General features: G+C 37.9%; 1 long non-coding RNA gene across 1 annotated transcript; it reads right to left on the bottom strand.

Moving 5' to 3' along the window:
• Window positions 1-2,715: 2,715 nt before the first annotated feature.
• LOC124067502 lies at window positions 2,716-6,554 on the bottom strand. Its single transcript, XR_006844761.1, has 2 exons — window positions 6,493-6,554; window positions 2,716-2,877 (listed from the first exon to the last, which is right to left on the bottom strand). It is a non-coding gene; the product is annotated as an uncharacterized LOC124067502 (long non-coding RNA).
• Between the last annotated feature and the right edge of the window lie 1,348 nt (window positions 6,555-7,902).

The raw sequence follows: 7,902 nt of genomic DNA, 5'->3' as shown, positions 1-7,902 counted from the left end.
ATTTCAAAATCTTGATTTGTCAGAACATTAAGCCAAATGAGAAACATGTTCTTCAACAGGCACCGTGGACAAACAATCCTCCCTGAACTGACTGAAAAATTGTTTGTGAGAAAGACAAACATCGTCATGACAAAGTATTAAAAACGGCCAAGTGAAACAAATGAGACCTTCAATAAAACAATCTTACATTTTGTTGCTATCTTTCCTTTTTATTGTTGTAAATGATGATACAAAATGTAATGGAATCACTGCTTTCTCTGTGAAACTAGTAAGGTCATGGCACTTGTTTATGTCCAATTCATGAGATGAAGGCTGGAATGTTGCTTCAAGTGCTGCAAAATAAACACAGCCAAACATACAGTATGTCCACAGTTCACCAACACTTAAGGAACACGACAAAACCTGCAAAACACACTGAAACATTTGAAGTAATTAAAGAAAAAGCAAGTTATTCTGAAGATGATAAATCACCCAGAGTCCAGAGCAGCGTGACAAATCCAGAAAATGCACGATACTCCTGAATTTTAGTGAAAGATATTTGAATAATAGATGAATCTACAGGGATCAGGATGCAATCACAGAAAGATAAGAAGAAAACAAGAAAATATGTTTCAGCTGCTCAGAGGAAGTGGCAAACAATATCAGTATATAGTAAGGACTTTATCCAAGTGTAATGTGATTTATTGTTTGATTGTTAGAAACCTTTCAGTAGAAGTGAAATTATTTAGGTGAGGGTAGGAACTTAAAACAATTGATATGAAACTCTTACATTTACTGATGGGTTCCGGGGGGGTTATGCTGCAGATTCTGAGGCTGCAGTCACTGCTCCGTGAGTGTCTAATGTTACAGTACAGACATCCAGTGAAATGGATGATCACGAAATCTAAAATAACATTTCAGATTATACTACATTATAAATTACTGAGAAATTCGAGAACAAGAGAACAGACAGAAATGCAGCAGTACAAAAAAACAAGGGTAGTATTTTCCACAGAGTACATCAGTATTTGGTTTTGGAAACGTCTGTTCATATGTGTGCTTCATTTAAACCCAAATTATCATTTGAGTAGACAGACTTGTATTTTGAAGGAGAGTCATTCTTGTGTGTGTGTGTGTATTTTGTGGTTTGTGTGCAGACTCAGACATGATAATATGACACACAGGCTTTCAGAAAACGTGTGTGAACTGTGCAGAACGTGGTATCTTGGAGAAATGCAACACAGCCGAGATTTGGCTTGGAGGGACCTGGGAAAAGAATTAGAAATGTCCTCTCTGTGAATGTCGTGGACAGCGTGTCGCATACTTAAATCAAACACAGATACGACATCCACACTCTGTGCTGTATCAGCCTCTGTGGTCCAAGCTTCTTCTTGTTTTGGCTCCTCTCAGGCTCTCACTGAAGGTGTTTTATATAGTCTGCACAGTGTGACTGTTGCTGGGCAAAGTGAATTTGGGATGTTTCTTTTTTTAACATTTCTCTCTTATTCCCTGCTTGGCTGCAGAAGACTAGCACCTAAAGGCCAGAGGGGGGCAGCGTCTGTTTGTGAAACAGCAGTTGCGAGGGCATTGAGTTCTTAAAGGACTCCTAACTGAGACTAGAAAGGAGAAAGGAGGACATTCTGGGGTTCAAACTAGAATCTAAGGATGGTCATTTTAGAGTTCAGCTGGGACAAAATGTTAAGAAATGACAACCTTTACACCACTTTGATGTTATAGAAAGCACATTATGTAAACTGACCTTTAGCTAATATCTTAAAAACATGATCCAGACATTCTATTATTATCTTCAGCGAGGCAAAAATCTTTTTAAAACACCTTCACCATTTCAGTGGGAACATTTACACTGTAACAGGCACGGTCCTTTCTCAAAACGATACGCCAAATAATATTGCATTTAAGCTGTCTTCTAAAACATGCAAGACTTGTAACATTGTGAGTTTATGCACACATAGCCTCTATGTGTGCCCTTAGTTTTATATTTGACAGTCTCATACAAACTGTTGACTGCAATAAACCTTAAAAAAGATGGCTGAATCTTCTTGATGAGTGAGAAAGAGTGGATGTACTTGAAGCTTCTTTTCAGAGTTTTTTTGTTTCTATTAGAGAACACCACGCAGAGTCGAGCAACAGTTCACCTTAATGGCATGCAGCACATTTGGTACCATGAGGAGCTCTTTACAGAAGAGGGCTGACATTTTGACCAGAATTGCCATGCATGATGAGTGAGTTCACTCTCAAATCTACACATTGACCTTCAAAGAGCACCGAACCCTTCAGTTTTGGTTGCTCAGCCAGCCACGTGGAGCCACTGGGAGGGTAGTCTTCAGGTCTAGAATAAACTCAGTAATTTAGATGTCCATCCAGCCTGAAATCCTTGAAACATCCTTGCTACAGTTAACACATGAAAGCAGGACACACCCAGTGGCTGATACTTTGATGTGCATGGGTCCTTCTTCCTCCATTATCTTCAAAGGGAACACTCACTCAAGGGTATAGACCAAAGAACATATTTTTGGGTGTAGTACAAAATTTGATTTTATCCCCAACATGACACGATACAATAGTTCTTACCTTACTTGACCTGCACATGGAGACCCTTGCGGATTGATTGTTACTTGCTTTTAAAACCTTTTACCAATGCTGAGATGCCATTTGTCAGAAAACTTAAACTCTTATGAGATAGATCGTTCTACCATTGAGTGCAAATAGATACTGTAACTTGTCACTTGTTCAGTGAACACTGATTTATTTAAGACAGTGGTGGGTTTGACAAAAATATAAAGGATGTCCATCATGTGACTGCACAGGCAATGCATATTCTGAAGAATACACTGGTTGTCGGCATCGATCTTCTCAAGTGAAAATGTGGCTGGAGACCTGGAGTCCAGATGGATCCGTGTGTGATGAAAGACAGGACACAGGAGGACACGTGGAAAAAGACAGACAACATGGTGAACACATGATGGATACATCATATCACATCATATCACATCACATCACATCACATCACATCACATCACATCACATCAATGCATATTTTTCTTTGGAAAAAGGAGGGTAAAGTAACATAAAAATATAACAGAATAAATATATATTTACCTTCTGAAATGAGAGGGCTCACAGGGCATGTTGTCTCCTTTGCTCGTCTCCTGTCTCCTCTGGCCTTGGCCTGGACTTGATTCTTCCTTGTTTCCTGTCCTCTGTCTGAAAGACAAATAACAGACAGACTGGAGCTACAAAAAACGTCAATAACCAGACAAATTGTTTTAGTGTATGAAACTTCAGTTGAATGATGACAATATAATGATAAAAAGAGAGGAAATGTAGACTTATCTTTCTTAAGTAGAGGGCTCACACTGCATGCTGTCTTGTCTCCTCTCTACTAAGGACAAACAGAAACAAGTGGAAACAACAATGAATATCTTGAGCAAACAAATACTAAACAACTATATTTATTCTATATTTATTCTATTACCTTCTGAAATGAGAGGGCTCACAGGGCATGTTGTCTCCTTTGCTCGTCTCCTGTCTCCTCTGGCCTTGGTCTGGACTTGATTCTTCCTTGTTTCCTGTCCTCTGTCTGAAAGACAAATAACAGACAGACTGGAGCTGCAAAAAACGTCAATAACCAGCAGAATTGTTTTAGTGTATGAAACTTCAGTTGAATGATGACAATATAATGATAAAAAGAGAGGAAATGTAGACTTATCTTTTTTAAGTAGAGGGCTCACACTGCATGCTGTCTTGTCTCCTCTCTATTAAGGACAAATAGAAACAAGTGGAAACAACAATGAATATCTTGAGCAAACAATAAAAAAAAACAATTATTTTATTCTATATTTATTCTATTACCTTCTGAAATGAGAGGGCTCACAGGGCATGTTGTCTCCTTTGCTCGTCTCCTGTCTCCTCTGGCCTTGGCCTGGACTTGATTCTTCCTTGTTTCCTCTCCTCTGTCTGAAAGACAAATAACAGACAGCATGGAGCTACAAAAAACGTCAATAACCAGACAAATTGTTTTAGTGTATGAAACTTCAGTTGAATGATGACAATATAATGATAAAAAGAGAGGAAATGTAGACTTATCTTTTTTAAGTAGAGGGCTCACACTGCATGCTGTCTTGTCTCCTCTCTATTAAGGACAAATAGAAACAAGTGGAAACAACAATGAATATCTTGAGCAAACAATAAAAAAAAACAATTATATTTATTCTATATTTATTCTATTACCTTCTGAAATGAGAGGGCTCACAGGGCATGTTGTCTCCTTTGCTCGTCTCCTGTCTCCTCTGGCCTTGGCCTGGACTTGATTCTTCCTTGTTTCCTGTCCTCTGTCTGAAAGACAAATAACAGACAGACTGGAGCTACAAAAAACGTCAATAACCAGACAAATTGTTTTAGTGTATGAAACTTCAGTTGAATGATGACAATATAATGATAAAAAGAGAGGAAATGTAGACTTATCTTTCTTAAGTAGAGGGCTCACACTGCATGCTGTCTTGTCTCCTCTCTACTAAGGACAAACAGAAACAAGTGGAAACAACAATGAATATCTTGAGCAAACAAATAATAAACAACTATATTTATTCTATATTTATTCTATTACCTTCTGAAATGAGAGGGCTCACAGGGCATGTTGTCTCCTTTGCTCGTCTCCTGTCTCCTCTGGCCTTGGTCTGGACTTGATTCTTCCTTGTTTCCTCTCCTCTGTCTGAAAGACAAATAACAGACAGACTGGAGCTGCAAAAAACGTCAATAACCAGCAGAATTGTTTTAGTGTATGAAACTTCAGTTGAATGATGACAATATAATGATAAAAAGAGAGGAAATGTAGACTTATCTTTTTTAAGTAGAGGGCTCACACTGCATGCTGTCTTGTCTCCTCTCTATTAAGGACAAATAGAAACAAGTGGAAACAACAATGAATATCTTGAGCAAACAATAAAAAAAACCCACTATATTTATTCTATATTTATTCTATTACCTTCTGAAATGAGAGGGCTCACAGGGCATGTTGTCTCCTTTGCTCGTCTCCTGTCTCCTCTGGCCTTGGCCTGGACTTGATTCTTCCTTGTTTCCTGTCCTCTGTCTGAAAGACAAATAACAGACAGCCTGGAGCTACAAAAAACGTCAATAACCAGCAGAATTGTTTTAGTGTATGAAACTTCAGTTGAATGATGACAATATAATGATAAAAAGAGAGGAAATGTAGACTTATCTTTTTTAAGTAGAGGGCTCACACTGCATGCTGTCTTGTCTCCTCTCTATTAAGGACAAATAGAAACAAGTGGAAACAACAATGAATATCTTGAGCAAACAAATACTAAACAACTATATTTATTCTATATTTATTCTATTACCTTCTGAAATGAGAGGGCTCACAGGGCATGTTGTCTCCTTTGCTCGTCTCCTGTCTCCTCTGGCCTTGGTCTGGACTTGATTCTTCCTTGTTTCCTGTCCTCTGTCTGAAAGACAAATAACAGACAGACTGGAGCTGCAAAAAACGTCAATAACCAGCAGAATTGTTTTAGTGTATGAAACTTCAGTTGAATGATGACAATATAATGATAAAAAGAGAGGAAATGTAGACTTATCTTTTTTAAGTAGAGGGCTCACACTGCATGCTGTCTTGTCTCCTCTCTATTAAGGACAAATAGAAACAAGTGGAAACAACAATGAATATCTTGAGCAAACAATAAAAAAAAACAATTATATTTATTCTATATTTATTCTATTACCTTCTGAAATGAGAGGGCTCACAGGGCATGTTGTCTCCTTTGCTCGTCTCCTGTCTCCTCTGGCCTTGGCCTGGACTTGATTCTTCCTTGTTTCCTGTCCTCTGTCTGAAAGACAAATAACAGACAGACTGGAGCTGCAAAAAACGTCAATAACCAGCAGAATTGTTTTAGTGTATGAAACTTCAGTTGAATGATGACAATATAATGATAAAAAGAGAGGAAATGTAGACTTATCTTTTTTAAGTAGAGGGCTCACACTGCATGCTGTCTTGTCTCCTCTCTATTAAGGACAAATAGAAACAAGTGGAAACAACAATGAATATCTTGAGCAAACAAATACTAAACAACTATATTTATTCTATATTTATTCTATTACCTTCTGAAATGAGAGGGCTCACAGGGCATGTTGTCTCCTTTGCTCGTCTCCTGTCTCCTTTGGCCTTGGCCTGGACTTGATTCTTCCTTGTTTCCTCTCCTCTGTCTGAAAGACAAATAACAGACAGACTGGAGCTACAAAAAACGTCAATAACCAGACAAATTGTTTTAGTGTATGAAACTTCAGTTGAATGATGACAATATAATGATAAAAAGAGAGGAAATGTAGACTTATCTTTCTTAAGTAGAGGGCTCACACTGCATGCTGTCTTGTCTCCTCTCTATTAAGGACAAATAGAAACAAGTGGAAACAACAATGAATATCTTGAGCAAACAATAAAAAAAACCCACTATATTTATTCTATATTTATTCTATTACCTTCTGAAATGAGAGGGCTCACAGGGCATGTTGTCTCCTTTGCTCGTCTCCTGTCTCCTCTGGCCTTGGCCTGGACTTGATTCTTCCTTGTTTCCTGTCCTCTGTCTGAAAGACAAATAACAGACAGCCTGGAGCTACAAAAAACATCAATAACCACCAGACAAATTGTTTTAGTGTATGAAACTTCAGTTGAATGATGACAATATAATGATAAAAAGAGAGGAAATGTAGACTTATCTTTCTTAAGTAGAGGGCTCACACTGCATGCTGTCTTGTCTCCTCTCTATTAAGGACAAATAGAAACAAGTGGAAACAACAATGAATATCTTGAGCAAACAAATAATAAACAACTATATTTATTCTATATTTATTCTATTACCTTCTGAAATGAGAGGGCTCACAGGGCATGTTGTCTCCTTTGCTCGTCTCCTGTCTCCTCTGGCCTTGGTCTGGACTTGATTCTTCCTTGTTTCCTGTCCTCTGTCTGAAAGACAAATAACAGACAGCCTGGAGCTACAAAAAACGTTAATAACCAGCAGAATTGTTTTAGTGTATGAAACTTCAGTTGAATGATGACAATATAATGATAAAAAGAGAGGAAATGTAGACTTATCTTTTTTAAGTAGAGGGCTCACACTGCATGCTGTCTTGTCTCCTCTCTATTAAGGACAAATAGAAACAAGTGGAAACAACAATGAATATCTTGAGCAAACAATAAAAAAAAACAATTATTTTATTCTATATTTATTCTATTACCTTCTGAAATGAGAGGGCTCACAGGGCATGTTGTCTCCTTTGCTCGTCTCCTGTCTCCTCTGGCCTTGGCCTGGACTTGATTCTTCCTTGTTTCCTCTCCTCTGTCTGAAAGACAAATAACAGACAGCCTGGAGCTACAAAAAACGTCAATAACCAGACAAATTGTTTTAGTGTATGAAACTTCAGTTGAATGATGACAATATAATGATAAAAAGAGAGGAAATGTAGACTTATCTTTTTTAAGTAGAGGGCTCACACTGCATGCTGTCTTGTCTCCTCTCTATTAAGGACAAATAGAAACAAGTGGAAACAACAATGAATATCTTGAGCAAACAAATACTAAACAACTATATTTATTCTATATTTATTCTATTACCTTCTGAAATGAGAGGGCTCACAGGGCATGTTGTCTCCTTTGCTCGTCTCCTGTCTCCTCTGGCCTTGGCCTGGACTTGATTCTTCCTTGTTTCCTGTCCTCTGTCTGAAAGACAAATAACAGACAGACTGGAGCTACAAAAAACGTCAATAACCAGACAAATTGTTTTAGTGTATGAAACTTCAGTTGAATGATGACAATATAATGATAAAAAGAGAGGAAATGTAGACTTATCTTTCTTAAGTAGAGGGCTCACACTGCATGCTGTCTTGTCTCCT

Source organism: Scatophagus argus, chromosome 11 (assembly GCF_020382885.2).
Source record: "Scatophagus argus isolate fScaArg1 chromosome 11, fScaArg1.pri, whole genome shotgun sequence".
Lineage (NCBI taxonomy): Eukaryota > Metazoa > Chordata > Actinopteri > Scatophagidae > Scatophagus > Scatophagus argus.
The sequence above is the reverse complement of the archived record's forward strand: the minus strand, read 5'-3'. Positions and strand labels throughout refer to the sequence as shown.